Here is an 8305-nt window from a genome sequence, read left to right as displayed (position 1 = left end):
ATTTGTCTTTTGTGATTTTTTTTGAAGGGGTGCCTCTGAGTAGGCGAATGGGGATTTAAAATTTTATATATCCCAGAGTATTATTTAGAAAGCCTCTTCAGGCTTAGCTTCACTCATCGCATGAGTTGGAAAGCTATCCTCCACTGAGGAAGTATGAGTCCTTTCGACTTGGATATTCTGTTTGGATGATCAAGCCTTCCTTGGGGAATCTTGCTGATCTTGGTTTGATAGCTCTCACTGGGGAATTTGGCCCGTGAGTGGAAGATGAGATATCTCTGGGGAGTATTATTTCGGCAAGCCTCTCCAGGCTCAATTATTCTGATGAGGGAGTATTATTTCGGCGAGCCTCTCCAGGCTCAATTATTCTGAGAGAGTATTATTTCGGCAAGCCTCTCCAGGCTCAGTTATTCTGTACAATTTTTGTGGGATTTTCTGTATTTTGCCTTTTTTGGTCATTTTTTGGCTTTTTCTGTTGACTGCTGTCATACACAAGCAATTTTTCCTATTTTTCTATTTTATGCGATTGCCTCATGAGGTCTTTAAATGTGCAATTAAAGGCCAATACGGCTGTATCCATTTCAGTACGCCTGTATTGAGTTAAAAATTTATTCATAACCCTAATTTTAGTACAGGCGTACTGAACATGGTACGGGCGCATTGTTTTTTCTGAAGTTTATATTTTTTGTTTTTTTGTTTTTTTTGTTTTTTTTTGTTTTTTTTTTGTTTTTTTTTTGTTTTTTTTTGTTTTTTTTGAATAAACAGAGAATAAGTGCTCTTCCATTACACCTATCATCTGTATGCATGTATGCGGTATGATGCACCTAATTCTATTTGATTTATTTTTTCAAAAGAATTAACCGATGCGTTTCTTTGTTTGAATTTTGCCATTCCTCCAGACGGGCTGTGCGATGCCGATTTCTGTAACCGAGGAATGATGCGTGTTATATCGAGATTGGTGTCATCAACCAAGAGATCCTTCCCTTCCTTTAGAAGACATGTCAACCCTCCTATTGACCACTATATCTCCATGTTTCCACTAGATTATTCTAAAATCGTTTGGGACAAGAGAGAAAAGAAAGGAAAGATATTCTTTTTGTTCAAAAGTTTGTGTTTTAGAGGGGATTATTATTATTTTGAAAATGGTTTTTGTAAGAATGGCTGGCCAAGGTAGGCTCATGTGTTTAGGCTTGTTTGATTAAACACTTATGAAGTTAAGAAAATCTTGTTATTGACGTTGTGATTTTGACAACTTAGATAGCTTCCCTTGAACCTTTCTTTTTGAATTCGGTTCATGGTGTCATCATGGATTTCTTTTGCTTTTTGATAGTCCTTGTTTTTGCCTAAAACACCCTTTTGTGGCGTCTTAGCGGACCTTTGTTTTTGTTTATTTTTGCAACCCTAATTTTTGCCTAGGTCACCCTTTTGTGGGATTCCTAGCGGGTTCTTTGCTCTTATTTTTGCGCAGCCCCCTTTTTGGGTTTCCTGCCGAGCTTCTTTTATTTTAAAGGATTTCTTTTTATCCATGATGGCACTTGTCGAGGCCAAGGGAAGGTGCTCCAAGTTGTCACACACACTTCCACATAAAAATGATGCGGGTTTATTATTAAGATGATTTTAACCTCATTCATGTTTATTCAAACAGGGTTAAAAATAATGTGGTTTAGAATTTTATTATAAGCAAGAAAAGAAGCAATAAGAAATGAATAAAGAATGATTTTATTATAATCATAATGGAAACATGTGCCCTGTCAAGGCTCGGGGGTCGGGCTGTCCCCGAGGAGTAATCTCTAATAGTCATCAGGTCTATACATCCCTATCGGAAGGAGAAAAACACTTGACGACGACGACCGGCCTTAACGCTTGTGAACCGGCCTTCCTAAAGATCTGGCTTAAAGAACGTCGAGAAGGATCTTGATTCCTCTTCGTCCTTTGATCTTTATTAGGGTTGTATCCTAACCCTTGTTTCCCCGGATTATCCTTGATAATAGGTGGCTCGGGAATTCCTTGGGAATCCTTGCCAAGTCCTTGTCCTGGCAAGTATCCGTTCTTGGTGAGCATGGAGGCTACCTTCTTCATTTCTCGGGGAAACGTTTCAACATTGGAAATTTCCAATGCTTGGAAGGCGGTTTCTAGAGCTTCCTCCGCTGCATCCACGTAAGGTATGGTGGATGGCTTGCTGATGAGTATATCGTCTTCAGCTTGTATAGTCACCAGCTTGTCACCCACAATGAATTTGACTTTCTGGTGGAGCGTAGAAGGAACAGCTTTTGCATCATGAATCCAAGGTCGGCCGAGGAGACAGCTGTATGCGGGAGTAATGTCCATCACTTGAAATTTGACGTTGAAGATGGTGGGTCCAATTTGGATTGGGAGATTGACTTCTCCCACCACTTCTCTTTTAGAACCGTCGAAAGCTCGGACGATCATGTTGCTCGGGCGCATTTGGATTCCCTTGATTGCCACTTGATCGAGCGTTCTTTTTGGCATCACATTCAAGGAAGATCCATTATCTACCAAGACTTTAGCGATGTGATACTCCTTGCACTTTACAGAGATGTGCAAGGGCTTGTTGTGATTTGGTCCCCCAGCGGGGATTTCTTCATCGGTGAAAGAGAGGTGATCACTAGCCGTGATGTGACTAACAATCCCCTCAAACTTGTCTTGGGAGATAGTGTGCGACACGTATGCCTCGTTCAAGACTTTCAACAGAGCTTGCCGATGCGGTTCGGAGCTTAGGATCAACGACAATAGGGTAATCTTTGCGGGCGTCCTATGAAGTTGATCCATGACGGAGTACTCGCTCTGTCGGATATATTTTAACAGCTCGTCAGTCTCCTCCTCGGATTCTTTATTTTCCTCGGTTTTTTCTTTTTCTTTATTCTTGGGAGCTTTATCATGAAGATCTTCGGGAGTGTAGATCCTGCCACTCCTAGTCATGCCCCCAAGTCCAGCGATGTTAGAGATATCGCTGTCGGCAGAAGAATGGATGTCGTATATCCACGGCACAGCCTTATTTGATTCGTAGGGGAAAGGTCTTGGAGCAGTGATCCTTAACGGTGTCGGACCTTCCCCTTTATTCGTCTTGATTACCAACAACGGAGTTGATGTGCGCTCACTTGGCGCGGTTGTTGGCTTACACTTAATAACAAATGGCGTGCGATCCATTCTGAACATACGCATCGATTAATCCTTTCTTTTTATTAATGTTTATTAATGAATTACTAGGAGGGATGTATGAAATGCAAACCTAGATCCCTCCATGATCTTTGATAAGAATGCATGATATGAGATGATGACGTTGAATATGCATGCATTGTGTTTATTCAACTAAGCATTATCATGTTTTCGGGATGCTCCTAAGATGATGCATGATATTGCTTGGTTTGGATAAATATCTTTTTTTTGGATATTTTGTTTTTTGTATTTTTTTGGGTGAAAAGGGAAACTACCTATATGAATGTGATGAAGGTAGATGTTAACACCATGTAATGGAAGATTCTTATTCCTATTTATTCTTATTTTAAAAAGGAATGTTGTATGTTTAAAGAATGCAATGTATGCTCAAACAATGTCACATAAACAATGCACAAACAATTCACTCATCCACGAACAGTCACGAGCGAATCACGAGGTAGGGGTATCCTGCAGAAAAGTGCATATTCAAGGAGGTTCTAACTGTTCTCACCGGTCTGAGGCCCCCAAGGTGCCCCCATTATAGGGACCCAATCCCTCTCGTCGTAAGTCGATGGAAAGTTCCAACGCACTGTCGGACTTGAGTTCATGGTTATCACCTTGAGTGATGCTTTCCGACAACGGTCTACGGGCACCTATAGACCCATTCGACAACCGGCCGTACTAACATCCACTCCCTATGGCTTGCCACTCATGCCCCCGGGTATAGAGGGAACTGTTGTGTGCAAAGGTTCGTGTGCAATTTATATTTCAAACAATTGCGGAATTTAAACATACAACAGTTATTAAAGCCAAATAGATAAAGCATGTTATCATACAAGTAAGGGGTAATGAAGTAATTTTAAACTATTATTTTAGAAATAATCCATCACTAAATGGGACTGACTCTCGAGGCTTCCCCAGCAGAGTCGCCATCTGTCGCCACCCGCCGAAACGGACCTTAGCATTCGCGACGATGGTTGGACTCTTTTTAAAGGTTTGAAAAGTGGTGGATTGTTAGAACGACTTATTCTCAAACTGAGACCTCATCGAACTAACAATTTTATTAAATGATTCACCAATCCATGTTAATCCCAAGCGGGACCCTCCATGGATTAGTGGTTTTCGCAAAAGAAGGGTTCTTGGAGTCGCCACCAATGTTTTACTCAAAACATTGGAAAAAGGGATAAGGCAATTGATTTTCGCAAATCAACCTTGGCCATTACAACCAGAGTTGGGTAAGGGAGTCGGTTACGTGCGGGGAAGGTGTTAGCACCCCACAACGCCCCTTTCGGGTTCCCTATGACAGATTATTTTATAAATAACAGTGTAAAAATTACTAAATTACCCCTATTTATTATAAACAATTATAAATTAAATATCTACATGATGACAAAATTAAATATGCGACAATCAGAAAGCAATAAAAGAAGGGATTTTAAGAAAAACCTCTTGAAGCGTGCTTTTATATATCTAAACAGATGTTAGGAGGCTTTTTGGCGCTCCCTCCCACTACACGCTCGCTCGCTCCTTCCCTAAAAATTAATCTTTACTATGGAAATCAAAAAGATTTCCCTTCGACTAGTTCGAATTCTCAAGCTAAATGCTCAGAACTCAAGAACTTCGTCGGATCGGCTCTCGGAGAGATTCCTAGGGCAGAACACTGCTCAAAAACCCCAGAATACTCAAGGAGAGAGTCCAAGAAGTGTGGAAAAGTGTCAAATGACGTCCAAATGACGTCTTATTTATAGGGGTGAGGCGCAGTACGGCCCCTGGTGTCAATACGGCCCGTATTGAGTTTTTGAACTTCAATACGGCCGTATTGAATTCAATACGGCCGTATTGAGGTTCAAAAACATCAATACGGCCGTATTGGTTTCAGTACGGCCGTATTGCAGTTCAAAAATGCAATACGGGCCGTACTGAGCTCCAAAGAGGCCGTATTGAGCTCCACTCCTCTCACTTTCTTATTTTTAGCTACTCTAAGACCTCTAAACCTACAGATAGTCATCCTATGGTCTTCTGGGAGTCCTTCTGGCTGACTTTCCATTGATCTTTGATAGTCTTCGAGTCTTATTTCTGACCCGGACAATTTTAGGGGTCTACACTCCAAAGGAGAATACTGAGCTTCGTAATCGGTAAACTTCTTGCTTAAGTAATAGATAGCTCTTTCTTGATTACGAGTCTTGTTTAACTATCCCAACATACATCCCATGGAATCTTCCAAGACTGTGAGGTATAGGATGAGAGGTTCTCCTTCAATAGGAGGCATCAATATTGGTGGATTGATGAGACATTGCTTAATCTTATCGAAAGCGGTTTGGCATTCCTCATTCCATTCCACGGGTTGATTCTTTCGAAGCAGCTTAAAGATGGGAGCGCATGTGTCAGTCAACTGAGATATGAAACGAGCTATATAATTCACCCTACCAAGAAATCCCCTGACCTCTTTTTCTGTCTTAGGGGCGGCATTTCTATTATGGCTCTGGCTTTGTCTAGATCCACTTCTATCCCCTTTTCACTAACGATGAACCCAAGGAGTTTTCCTAATCGGACCCCGAAAGTAAATTTAGTAGGATTTAGCTTTAATTTGTACTTACAAAGCCGATTGAACAATTTTCTTAGGTGGATAAGATGATCATTTTCATCTTTCGACTTAGCAATCATGTCATCTACATACACCTCTACCTCCTTGTGGATCATGTCATGAAATAGGGTTACTATTGCTCTTTGATAGGTTGCCCCTGCATTTCTCAAACCGAAAGGCATCACCTGGTAATAGAAGGTGCCCCAAGGAGTGATGAAAGAAGTCTTCTCTTGATCTTTGATGGCCATCTTGATCTGGTTATATCCCGAATATCCATCCATAAATGAGAAAATAGTGTTTGTAGATGTGTTGTCTACGAGCACGTCAATGTGTGGTAGTGGGAAGTCGTCTTTAGGACTGGCTCGATTTAGATCTCGATAGTCCACACAAACTCGTATCTTCCCGTTCTTCTCTAGTACGGGCACTATGTTCGCAAGCCATTCAGGATATCGAGATACAACCAAAGACCCAACATCTAGTTATTTTTGGACTTCTTCCTTTATTTTGAGGGACCACTCAGGTTTGATCCTTCGATGTTTCTGCTTTACTGGAGGAATCCTGTTTTTTATGGGCAATTTGTGTTCAACAATTTTGCGGTCTAATCCTGGCATGTCATGATAAGACCAAGCAAAGACATCGACATATTCCTTCAAGAGTTCGATCAATTAATTCCTGACCTCCTTTGCCATCCTCGTGCTGATTGATATTTCCTTTCTATCCTCTTCTTGCCCTAGATTAATCTGCTCAACTTCCTCTTGATAGGGTTGGATTATACGATTCTCTTGGTCCATCAACCTTTGCATTTCGGGGGATAGATTCTCCTCATGCTCGAGCGATACATCACACAAGTTTAGATTTTGCTCAACTTCGTTTCCTTCGACCATGTTCACTAGGTTTTGTATTTAGGTTTATAATTTTAATGGACATCCTTATTTAGGCAGTCTTCCAATAGCACTGTTTCACGGGTTTTAATCTTCATGTTTGGGAAGCGGCTGCTTGTCGATACTAGGCGTGTCCGTGTCAAATTTTAACCACCCGACGTCAATTAGGCCTTGGACTCGAAGCTTTAAGGCCTTACATCGCTCCACAGAATGTCTTGGGGAGCTAGAGTGATAGTCGCAACGCTCCTCGGGGTTGTACCATGATGGGAAAGGGGGACAAAATTAATTCGACGACGGGAGTCGTACCAGCATAGAGGCCTCTAAGAGTTGAGGTAACAGTGCCGCATAAGTGGTGGGAATTTTATCCACCATCTTCTCTTTCCATGACTCGATCTGTATCGCACCTCGACTCTTTGGAGGGGTGGTGGCTATGGTGACTGCATTGATCCCATCCTCCTTCTTCTTTTCGTAGGACTTCTTGTAGTCATAACTCCCTGGAGCCTTTCCTATTTTACCGCTCTTCAAACCCTGCTCCACCCTTTCGCCTATGGTGACTATGTCAGCAAAAAGGGTCGAGGTATTCCCTATCATCTTATCATAATAGGGGCCAGTTAAAGAGTTGATGAACAAGGTCACCATCTCCTTATCAGAAAGCGAGGGCTCTACTTGTGCGGCCAACTCCCTCCACCTCTGTTCATAAGCTTTGAAAGGTTCATCCCCCTTCTTGCTTAACCCTTACAAATCAGACCTGTCAGGGACGAGATCAATATTGTACTTGTATCGTTGCAAGAAAGCGTCAGCAAGCTGCTTCCATGTCTGGATCCTTCCTCCCTCCAGCTGCATTACCAATTGAGGGCCACATCCGATAAGCTCTCCTGAAAGTAGTGTATTAGGAGCTTCTCGTTGTCCACATGGGCGACCATCTTTCGGCAGTACATCGTCAGATGCATTTTGGGGCAGCTGGATCCCGTATACTTTTGGAAGTCAGGACTTCTGAACTAAGGCGGGAATTGGATATCCTGTACCAAGCACATTTTAACAGCCTCCTGAATGTCAAAGCTATGACCTTCCACCGCTCTTAACCTCTCTTCCAAAGCATTTAGGTGATCCTTGGACGCGTCTCCTACGTTACTAGCGCTGTTGTCATCATGTTGGAGCTTGCTCATGGTTTCGCACATTCGAGCCATTTGCTCCTTGAGCTGCCTAAGCTCTTCATTCAGCTCGCGGTTCCCTTCCATTAGTGCCTCCATAGCCTGTCTTTTTTGGGTCCTTGTGAGTACGCAGTGTTGAGAAGCCATCTTCGAGGGATAATAATGGATTTCTATTATGCTTGTTTATAGATCTATTGAAGGAGATTCCTGACAGGATGACGCTTGCCCTTATGAAGGTAAGTGTCCCTTTTCGTAATATCTTACGATATGACAAAGGTTACACAGAACCTTAGAAGGTTGGTCATCATCGGTGCCCCTTTTCGTAATATTTTATGATATGACAAAGGTTGCACTGATTTTTGTCGAGTACTCCTACTAGTTCTAATATATGTATAGCATATAAGTGCTTCACTATATTTTTGTATATATTTTTAGACAAAAGAAAGGGATTATGACAAAAGGAAGGCAAACTTTTTATACAAACAACTATGCAACAATCATATGCTCAAACAATC

The sequence above is a fragment of the Cajanus cajan genome, chromosome 6, assembly GCF_000230855.2.
Source record: "Cajanus cajan strain Asha chromosome 6, NIPB_CcT2T_4, whole genome shotgun sequence".
Taxonomy (NCBI): domain Eukaryota; kingdom Viridiplantae; phylum Streptophyta; class Magnoliopsida; order Fabales; family Fabaceae; genus Cajanus; species Cajanus cajan.
The sequence above is the reverse complement of the archived record's forward strand: the minus strand, read 5'-3'. Positions refer to the sequence as shown.